Here is an 11,633-nt window from a genome sequence, read left to right as displayed (position 1 = left end):
TACTAACTGCATTGATTGCAGAATTAATTCAGCCTCTTAAACACCTCGGCGTGGCCATATTACCTTCTCTAATCACCTCCTGGGGTAATCTAAGGGCCAGACCCGGATGAGCTGTGGGACAGAGCACTGTGAAATATGAAGGCTGATACTAAGGATGCTGATTAAACTACAGTGACGTCAGTGACAAAAAGGCAAGGGGGGGGGGCTGCAGGGGGTAAATGTAAGGTCATTTCTCCCTGAGGTTGTTTTTTGTTTTTTGTGGGGTTTTTTTTTTTTTTTTCAGATTCTAAGGGGGTCCAGATTCAACTTGACATGGCACCATTGACAGTTACAGAACATGTGTTAGACACTTGCCTAAACATAAACTTAAAACCATAGATTGTTGACACTGCTCCCAATGGGCTCATTCATTCCCTTGTGGGTAATCACCTCCACAATGGGCATTACCAGTTCAATGAATTGACCAATTAAGAAACTGCCTGCACTTCCACAGAAATTCTTACTCAATTTGGGCTCCAAACGTTGCATTTGACTTGTGTTCTTTAGCACCAGCATTAATATGTAAAGATATGTAAATGATTTCCCTTAGTGGAAATTGAACAGACTATTGGTGAAATAAAACTGTGGATAGATTATATCTTTTTCTATTCTCAATCTGTTTTGGACTGAAGACAAGAAAAGACCATATTAGCAAAAGAAAATTTGGCCTAAATGTGAGAACAGTTGGCTTTAAAAGTATATCGTTAAGTATTCACAGAATGGCAAGGAGCCAGGAAAGCACTCAGTGGAGGTTTCCATTCCACTCCCCGCCTCTTGCTTGCAGAGTATGTATTTTTTGTCTTAAAGTGCCATGCTCCCAAGCTGAGAGAGGTAGTTTGTCTTTCTTATTTCTATGTAAATAAAACAGTTAAATATGAAACAAGCAGAATTTTGATTTGAAGAACAGATAAGTAGGTTAATAAATGTTAAGCTAATGGAACTGTTTTCCCTCAAAGACCTTGTCCTTGTTCCGGTTGACAGTCTGGTCCTGTTCCCAACGCAGCTGAAAGCTAATTGACTTTGTCATTCCCCAAGCATGGGAGTCAGGCTGGTGAAAAGACCAGGCTCAGAACTCATGCTAGGGATGGAATGAGTCTACGCTGCTTCTGCTATAAGTGTGAGATTAAAAAAATTCCTTTTGACCTAAAAGAGATGTATGTTATAACATAGCAATAAAAAGCAATGAGCTACTGATACAAGCAACAAAACGGCTGAATCTCAAAAGAAGACACAATAGAGCATATACTGTATAATTCCATTTATACAAAGCTCAAAAACAGATAAGACTAGTCTATGGAGAGTTCAGAACAGTGGTTGCCTGTGGGAGGGGGGTAATGACTGGAAAAGGGCTGTGAGAGAACTTTCTGGAGTGATGGAACCATCTTATATCTTGATCTAGGTGGCAGAGAGATATACACACATATGTGAAAAGTCATTGAGCTGTACCTTAAGATTTGTGCGTTTTACTGCATGTAAGTTTTATCTCATTCATTTTTTTAAAGAGCATAAAAACGCTTAGGAGCTACCTGAGCACACATTTGTAACAATAACAATGATTAATGTATTTATAACATTTGCCGGTCTGCAAAAGACTTTCATATCAGTGTCTCTTGATTCTTGCAAGCACCTTTGAGATTAGATGAGAAAGGTGAGGTGCATCGAAGTTAAAGTTTACAAGGTGTCCCTGCCGTCCCCTTTCCACAGCTCAGGGACACCAGAGTGCCTCAGTAGCAGTGTTTCTTAGGGGGGCGCTGATGATGGCATTTGGTTAGGACGGGTTTCCATGATGTAAGTCTACTCCATGAATTGCAGAACATGTGCCATCCTTGGCAAATGCCCTTCCCTAAAGGTCAACTGCACATTTGCAGATGTCCCAGGAAGGCACTGCGTACAGACCTCGGTTGAGAGACCTTGTGCTTGCTGCATCCTTGGATAATGAGGCTTGAGAGCCAGTTAATTCCCAACTCCCAGAGGACCTGGAGCCCTGATGAGGGCACTTTTGTTAGGGCACCGATACAGAATGAGATGTTGGGCTGGGTCCTCCAGTTCCTGCATTGGCTTGAGGTCCACTACACAGGTCATTTTATCCATGAACCCAGCATTGCACATCCATAAGTGTGGTGTTAGGGTGGGGTTCGAGCTCACAGTCTGTTCCCTGGAGGTCCAATCCTCTAACCATGTTTCTTTCCATTGTTGCCCTACTAGGATCAAGTATCTGCAACTCCCTTTGGTCCTGGACCAGAGGAGGTTAGCCGGGACCACTAACTCTGCCACACCCCCTCAGAAGGGGAGCCCCCATTGTTGTACAACCTACAGCAGGGCTTTCTGCAAAAGATGAGACTGCTGAGGGTCTCATGATGACAAGTGACCGAGGGCTTGAGCTCAGGTCTCCTTAAATCTTGCTCTCAATCCACTACATCCTGTGTTGGCAAACTATGGCTCGTGGTCCAAATCTGGCCCCCTGTCTGCCAGCTCGGAGATACTTTAAAAATGTTTTGATAGTTACATTTTGTTAACCTAAGAAAACATTCAAACCTGTGAAGAATTTTTTGTATTTGAGCGAAACTCTTGACATATGCTAGGGACCCAAAATCTCAAAGGATTGAAATAATGCTCCCGAGAATGGCAATTCTGCACTTTATTTTATACATTACAGTCAAAGGAGATGCAGGGAGGTGGGAGAAAGCAAAGTGGGGAAACCCTTGGCATTGGATAAAAAGTAAAATGATAGACACACACTTCTTTTACTTAGGTGGGTGTAGAATAGTTAACAGTCAACAGTTAACAAGGTATCAGTAACAACGAGAGGATTCCTGGTCTCTGTCTTGGTGCATTGAGGGCTTGGGAAAGGGGGAAATTACTTCGTTTTGCAAAGGCCTGTGTTCATCCTGTATGTTATTTCAGATGTAAAAGACAACAGACAGGCTTAGTTAAGGTGAAAATTAACCTTTGTGAAGGAAAAATACTGCCTTAGGGCGTGACTACCAACCATAAACTGCTTATGTTTAAAAAGTTTTCATTTCAGACCATCCTTTGTGGTTATTTTAGGTCTCTGAGTCTGCAAGCCTGCCACACAGGCAGGGTTAGTACGTGGCCCCTTTTTGTCCACAATTTAAAATGGTTACATAAACATCTACACAAAATATCCCTGATTTCGCTTCTTGTCCACAGAGTCTAAAATATTTACTATCTGTCCTTTTACAGAAAAATGTTTGCTGACCCTTACATCGCCATTAGGCTTTATCCCAGTGTGACAGGGTTTGTGACGAAAGCTCCCCTGTGGCAGCAATTGTGATTTGTCTTATACTGTTAGAATTGAGCAAGGGGCAAGAAAGAAATCAGCTTTATTAAGATATCAGCCAAGCCTGTCCGGGAACAAGGAGAGTTAAGTGAGGGTGTAGAGATAATCCATCATCTATCGTCCTATCCCTGTACACCAAATGGTTCTATTTGATCAGCTTCTCCCCATCCCCCGTCTCCCCCACAGCAGCTTGACGACCAGCTCTACTCTGACATGGTTGACATTAAGAAAATCACCCAAGAAGTGTCAGGAGAACGCTGCTGTAAAGCTTTAGCAATCTGCTTAATCGATTAGATTTTTGCCTTGGGGTTCTCAGGGCCACAGACCATCCATTCGCCCATCAACAGACTTGAGGAGACAGACAGAGGAAAGAAGAGACCCCTCTCCTTTAGGGAGGAACTTACTGACAAGTAAACAGATGTTTACCCAACAGTTGAGACAGGAGTGAGAAGAGAGCCATGCGACCTTGCTAGAATGGAAGACGAGTCCCGGCTAGGCCGTGAAGCACGAGTTCATCTGCCAGGTGAGCGAAGATCGGGAGAAGGGCATTTTAGGCAGAGAAGGGCATGAAGTACCTACTGTGTGTGTTTTCTTTATATATATAAAAAATAAATAAGGGCATGGAAGCAAGATGAAAGGTGGGGTGCTAGAAATCAGCGGGGAGCCTGGTACAGCAGGCACCAAAGGTGAATGTAAGGGCAAGAGATGCTTCTAGAAATAGTCAGGGGCCAGACCCTGAAGGCTTTTGTAGGCTGTTGTCTTGGGTTGGGTTCCCCCAGAAGCAGACCCGGAGGCAAGGTGAGGTAGATTAGGGATGGCTACAGCTCTTGGCTACTTCTCCCACTGAGAGGTGGAGGCTTATTCCTGACCCCTTGAATCTGGGCTGAACTTAGTGACCTGCTTGACCAACAGAATGTGGTAGAAGTGACACACCGGAGCTTCGGAGACAGTCACGAGAAGCCTTTCCGCTGGTGCCTGGGTGTCCTGAACACCTTCCCTCTGGGATCTCTGAAGCACCGTGTCAGAGCTCTGATGGCCTCACACGTCCACGTTAGGCTATGTGTAGGCACTCTGGACAACCGTCCCAGCGGAGTCCAGCCTCTAGCCATCCCCGAAATCCCTGCCAAAGTGCCAGACACGTGAACGAAGCCGTCTTGGATACTCTGGATTTGCCCAGTTGTCAGCTGAATACCAATGAGTAACTTTAGTGAACACCACATGCCACAGAGGACTTGCCCGCTGAGCCCTGCTCAGATTCCTGACCCAGAAAGTTGTGAGAAAAAGAAAATGGCTGTTGTTTTTGTCACTGAGTTTTGAGGCAGTGATGGGCAGCCGTAGATCACGGCTTCGGTTCCCAGGGCTGCTGGGACAAAGCACCACAGACTGGGTGGCTTACACAACCAACGTTTATTGTCTCACGGTTGCGGAGGCCAGACGTCCGAACCCAAGGCGCTGGCAGGGCCCTGCTCTGTCTGAGGCCCTAGGGGAGGATCTGTCCTCGCTCTTAGCTTGTGGTGTTGCTGGCAATCCTTGGAATTCCTGGGCTTGTGAGACACATCATTCCAGTCTCTGCCTCTGTAACGTGGCAGTTTCCTTCTTCGTCTCTCCTTTTCTTAGGAGAAAACAAATCATTGGAGTAGGGCCCACCCTAACCAAGTGTGACCGTATGTTAATTACATCTGTAAAAACCCTCTTTCCAGATGAGGTCACATACTCGGGGGTTAGGAATTCAACATTTTTATTTATTCTTTTGCTGGGGAACACAATTTAAGCTACAACTATAACAAACACAAAGGTGTGAGTACCAGGAATTTATTTGGAGAATGACCCTAGGAAGCACTGGCAGAGAGTAGAGAAGTTAGAGAAGAAATCCAAGCAACGTCCGTTACGGAGCAGATGGCTACTGTGGGCAGCGGCAGTCAATCCACCGGGAATCTGGCGATAGTATGGGACACACCTCAAAGTTATGCTCTCCCTGGTTCCCGCTCAGGGGCCAGGAAGATAGAGAATGTACCCTTCCATTCCCATCCATCGTTGGCTGAGGGCTGCTCCCTCGGAGCATTAATTCCTGGCACTTATGGCCCATTGCCCACAACTAAGAGAAAGCCCTCTGGCGGAGAGTAGCTGCTTGAGATAGGACGCTGGGGGCATGTCTGGAACGGCGATGCCAGGGAGGTGAGAGGGGCACTTGCAGCCTCTGCTGCAGCCGGGCTGTGGAGGTTGAATTTTATTCTGAGGTTATGTGGGCTGAAGGGAGTGGAGAGCTGATTAATGCAGCAGAGCGATGTGTTCAAATTTGAATTATGAATTACTCTGATGGGAACTGAAAGGGGCTGGACACTCCAGTTAGGAAGCTGTCTGTAATCCAGGGGAAAACTCATGAATGCACAGTTAAGGGCAATGGGAGGTCAGATGGAGGGGAAGAGATAGACTCAAGATGTATTCAGGTATAATCAACAGGACATACAAAAGGAAGGTAAGGATAATTTGAGGAGCTTCTGGAACCCTAAAGGAACTTTAAACACTGACTAAGCTAAAAGTGAGATCTTTCATGTGGATAAAATACAGATGTGATAGCAACTTGCCTCAGGGCCCTTGCACAGGCTGTTTCCTCTGCCTGCAACATCTCCTCATGGTCATGACCCACTCCCAGGCATGTTGTAGCTCTTTGCTAAAATGACTTCTTCTCAAAGAGGCCTGTCCTGCCCTGGCTGGTGTGGCTCAGTGTTATCCCATAAACTGAAAGGTCATGGGTTCGATTTCTGGTCAGGGCACTGACATAGGCTGTGGGTTCCATTAACGATTGGGGTGCATACAGGAGGCAACTGGTCTATGTTTCTCTCTCACATCTATGTTTCTCTCACTCTTTCTGTCTCCCTTCCTCTCTCTCAAAAATCAATAAACATATCCTTGGGTGAGGGTCAAAGAGGCCTTCCTCCTATTGCCCCCTCCTGCTTTCTCTTCCTCTGCTTGCCTCACCCTGACAAATATTCATAGTAACTGTGCATGTGTTTACTGCCTGCCCGCCCCCACCCTGAATACTAGCTCCACAATGGCATGCTTTTGACTGTTGTGGTTGCATCTCAACGTCTAGAGCAACACCTGACACAGTGAAGGAGGTGAACACTAGTTGAATGAATGGACAATTCAAAAAATTGTAAACACAAATGGACTATAGCTGCTTTTGTCTTCTAGGGGGGAGGGGTGATGGGGACACAATTTTTTCTCCAGGAGAAATAAAATTTCTCCCCCCCCCCCCCCCCCCCCCCCGCAAGGAATGGGGGTGAAGAAGAAAGGGAGAGGCCCCTGGCTCTGGCAGCGTGCAGGCAGGGCTTTTAGATATGCAAGGGAAGCCTGGTGTTAGGGGTGTGGCAGGAGAAAAGGGACAGCGAAGGCTCCCACGCATTGGCTTTCAGGAGGAGAGTTCAAAGAGGGCAGTGAGCGGACCTTCTCTCGGGGTGGAAGGGGGAGACGGGCCGCAGGGCCTGCAGAGCAGCTGAGTCTCAGGCAAGGTTTCATGGTATTTGGAGATTCCACTCTGTCTCCTCAAAAACCTGCTACAAGCACAGCCCTTATGTGAAATTTTGGGGGGAATGAGGAAAGGGCCCGAGTTCCGCATCTGGGCTGACGCATTATGGGTCAGGCACAGTGAGCAGAGAACCGAGGTGATGCAGAGTTGGGACTCAGGGGCATCCGAAGGATGGAGCCAGGGAGCCCCTGAGAATTCAGGGTGGAGACTTTGTAGAAATGTTGAAAAACTCTTCGCAGTGACCGGTCGCGTGTCAGCCCAGCCGCGTGAGTGCCACGCCCACTGCGTTCAGATGGCGCTTCATCACTCACAGGGCGTTTTCGCAGACACGTGTTTTTTAACCTGCATCGTGTACAACAGAGGGGCTGGGTCCTTTATCCAAGACCACCTGAGCGTCAGATCTTTGGCCTGGAAGTCAAATATGTGACTATATTACTCCTGGCTTTTGCAGATTTCATATTGAACTTTCAGCTATTTGAGAAGTTCAAGTGATGCAGTAACGTGACGCTTTTGTCTGGGCACAGACTGGACTCTGCTCTGGGAGGCTGGCGGGCAGGAGGAGGCCCGGCAGCGAGTGAGCCTGGCCTCCCGTCCGCCGGGCACAGCTCCTCTCGCCTGCCTCTTGCTCCGTCCTGTGCCACACGCTGGAGGTTTTGCAGAGTCGCAAGGTCTTAGGATCTGACTAGGGCAAAGGGCAAACGACTGAAACTTCTCTTTCCCCAGGTTTTCAGAAGGGGAGCTTAGGGGCTGGTTTTAGAGGAAAGAGCGATGGTGGTTTCTCATGCCGTGTTTGAGTCTTCCGTGGTTAAAGCATGAATGGAGTATAGTCTGGGCTTGGAAAGTTCAGATGCTATATTTCCCCAGTCCCTTCTTTAGTTTAATCTGTTGCTATGACATCTTACCCGAAGTATCCTGACTTTTCTCAAGAGATTGTTCTGGGGAAAAATGCAAAGATACTCAAGTTAGAATTGAGCATGCCACAGATCACCCTACCCGCTGCGCTTGGAGTTGAGGAGGAACGAGTTTGTAGCTATGGTCATAATTGAAGCAAGGCTATTTTACATGGACCCAAATTGAAATGAGAGAGAAATGTCATATAAAATTTTCTGTTAACATATATGCTTATGGCTCAGGTTTGTGGAATGGGAAATAAACACACCTACTTTTAATCCCCAAATAATCCATGAATAGAATCTAGGGTGGCAGTGGTAGGAAATTTAACTATTTACTCAGATCCATGACAACTGCTTCCTCCTTCGTCCTGTGAATGGCTTTAGTGTGCCCTGAAACACAAAGGTAGTTTGTGCAAAATTAGCACTAAATCTGTTTCTGGTCAGTGAGACTGAGTAAGTGGGATTTGGGGTGATTTCTTTGCTTTTTTTCTTTGTATTCTCTGTATTGCTCAATTTTTAAAATTATGAGTATGTATTAAATTTCAAAACAACAAAGCTACTACAAATTAAATTGTTCCCATTGCCATCAGGGTGCAGTCGGGGAGGCAGAGCCACTGTGAGCTACGGAACTGGGATCTGTCACAGGAGGGAGACCTTCCCATGGCAGGAGGTGCTGGGAGGTGAAGGCTGACAGGGAGGGTGGGGATCAGAGGAGGCAGCGTCCAGTCAGAGCCAAGCACATCCAGCCTCCCGAGGAGAGACCATCAAGAAGCAGCTGATGGAGAAGCTGGGTCTCTGTGTCTCCACAGCCAGGCATCTGGCGAAGGGCCAGAAGCCAGGAGGAAGGAAATGTGGAGCGCTGGGGACAGACCAGCCTGCAGCCCTCCAGCGCCTCCAGCCGTGTCTGTCGCTGTGTCTAACCGACGACCTCCTGAAAGCTTCACTTCTTCGTGCAAATTCCCCTTTTGGACAAATCTAACCTGGAAGGAGCCACAAAGGGCGGAGATTCTGGGACACGCACTTCCACCTTAACAAAGTCGACAGCCTGTATACAGATACTATGAAGCACCATGTGGATTTGATTCTGATCAAGGTCTTTAATTAAATTAAACTGGGCGTAAGAAAGTCTATACGTAATCAGCTTACCCCATTCTTTATGAATTCAAACCTCTGCACAGTCTCTCATATGCATACATCTTGTCTTGTCACAACTTGTCGCAATTGGAAAGAGTCAGTTATTGGACAGTGGCTGTTTGGACTATGGAAATAGCAGTATTTTGTACTCATTGTGTGTAGGAGGAAAATCTAAACTGACACTCTCACATTTTTACCCCTCTTAATGGTGTAGAGTCAAAATCTCATTAACTCCAAAGTCATTTCTGTTCTACTCATACATCATCTACCAATCAGTGTCAGATCACGGGAATTTCATTGCAAGATACACAAGGAGATCAGCCAGAAAACAATGTTTAATGACTGCTTTATTTTCATCCCAGTGTTTTTAGCACAGTGATTACCCAACTGTCTGATAAAATGACACAAAAAGCTGGTCTTTCAGTATCACTCATTTGTTTCATATTTATTAAGCTTCCACTATGTGCCATGCGTGTGTGTGTAAACAGCCCATGATATGGGAAATTTTCAACAATGATACCAGGACACAGACTAAGAGAAAACCCCAAAGATTCAGCTTGGTCGTGAGTAAAAGTCATTCCCATCGCAGTCACTTGAGAAATCTCCAAGGCTATTGTCTCTCTATGATATAATTAGGAGTGTCATTAGTATATACCAGATTAAACTTATCATGTTTTGTTTAGTTCCTCATTTTTACCTACTTTGTGCTTTATCGACTCTTGCTTGAGAAAGCATTGTGATGTGCCTAGGTTTTTAAAAAATTTTAGGAGATTCTAAGTGTTGCCACTTAGAGCCAAGAGGTATTGGCTTTTCCTCACCATTATGAAAAGAGTCTTATTATTTTATAATCACATGATGAGTTCTTGGAACATTCTCTTTAAAAGGATAGATGCCGTATTGCAACAAAATATGTTATTAAAATTTCATAACCTGAAAACAGCCATTTGTGGTTCTGTCAGTACTTAGGGCTCCTTCAAGATAGTGCTTGCAGTTCTCCTGAAGTGCATTATTTATGACCATAAAGGAAGAGTGAAGAGCTCCAAGTGATTAACAGAAATGTTGACCAGCACAATACAGCGTGATAGCTTATGGATTTGCTAAGCTTCACCTTCTTTCTGACCCCACGATATAGTGGAAAGAGAGTGGGCTTTGGAGTCACCAGATTTGGATTCAAAATCCTCAGCTCCATCATCAGACTTCTGGCAGGTTATTTATCCAGCCCGAGGCCCAGGCTCCTTATCTACAAGATGGGAATGAGTATTTTTAGTTTGAGCCAAATGATATTGCTGCTTCTCAGCCATTTTCACTTATAAAAGTGACAGCTGCATGTGGTTCAGCCTAGTCTGTACTTTACAGATGGGTAGGGGGTGCAACGCTCCAGAAGGTGAAGCACTCGGCTGCTGGTCTGCAGCGTGGTCAGTGCTCAATGGATGTTCATTCTGCGAACGCTGCCTTTGAACTGGCCGGACTTCGGGGCCACTTACTTGGCGCCTGCATCTGTTTTCTTCAGGTTATATCATCTCTGAGCTTCTGGTTCCTCTGAGTCTTACTCTGACATCTTCCTAGTCTATTAAGGCCTCAAAACAGAGCCTTCGTCATCACCTTGAGCCACCCTTTCTAAACCTATGATCAAGTTCACTCCAAAATCCAAATCACAAGGTATAGGATCAGAAAAACAGAATGTCAGACTGGTGAGCGTAGCTACATAGCCTCGACTTCAGAGTAGGTAAAGTGGGAAGAGGCAGGGGCATCAGTAAAATCTAAATACAGCACAGCCCACCGCGGGCTCTAAGTGTGGACAAAACAGTTGTGCAGAACGGGGCTATTTGGATGTCAAAGTGAAAGCCTCGGGGCAGGATCGAAGCCTCTCACCAGCCCTCACCTGTCTCATTTGCATTCTGTCCATTTGCGGTTCCTAGGAGGGTGCCATCAGGGGTTCCTTCCTCAGGGTGTCCCAGAGAAACTACTGCCAAGGAGAGGAGGCCGGGGCTCTCCTCAGCCAGCTGCAGAAGGGGGGCTTCCAATTCCTCATCTGTAAAGCACTGGGAGTTAGAGACTCTCTTAGCCCCTTTGGGCGCTAACTTCTTTGGTTCTTTAATTCCATGCTCTTTAATATTACAGCTTCCTCCCCAAATACCTGGGTTTTCTAGTTCATTATGGTCAATATGTGTTTGTCGAAAACAAATGCAGCAGTCCTTACAGTTATTCAGAAGGTAGTAAGTAGGCTCCAATCTGCTTTGTGAAACCATAGTGCTGGGGACAGCCAGCATTTATTCATTCACTCAGTGAAATGTTGGTGTGCCTGTTACCTGCTAGCCACTGTTCTTGGGGCATATAAAAGTGAACCAAACTCCCTGTTCTTTATATTTGGGGGTAAACAAGAAATAAACCCAGTAAACAAAGGGAAACTATTAGAAGACGTTGGGCACTATGGTGAAAATAGAGCAGAGTAAGGGACTAGAAGGCCAGCAGGACCCAGTCACTTCCAGCCACTTCTTGTAGTGTTCCCAAGACAGATCCTGGTCCTCACGGAGCTTCCCTTCTGTTCCCACTGTGCGTTCAATGGCCACCCGCTCCTGGTGGCAGCCTTGGTGAGTGGGCTCTGCAGGCACCACAGGGCAACAAGCATACACTCATGCAAACTGTACACCCGCTGGAAAGGACTTGACCCATAAGATAGTCACACATTTGGTCACATCTAGGCATTGAGCACTGGTGCTCAATAAAGACAAGGACA

The sequence above is a fragment of the Miniopterus schreibersii genome (genome assembly GCF_964146895.1).
Source record: "Miniopterus schreibersii genome assembly, chromosome: 11".
NCBI classification, from domain to species: domain Eukaryota; kingdom Metazoa; phylum Chordata; class Mammalia; order Chiroptera; family Miniopteridae; genus Miniopterus; species Miniopterus schreibersii.
The sequence above is the reverse complement of the archived record's forward strand: the minus strand, read 5'-3'. Positions refer to the sequence as shown.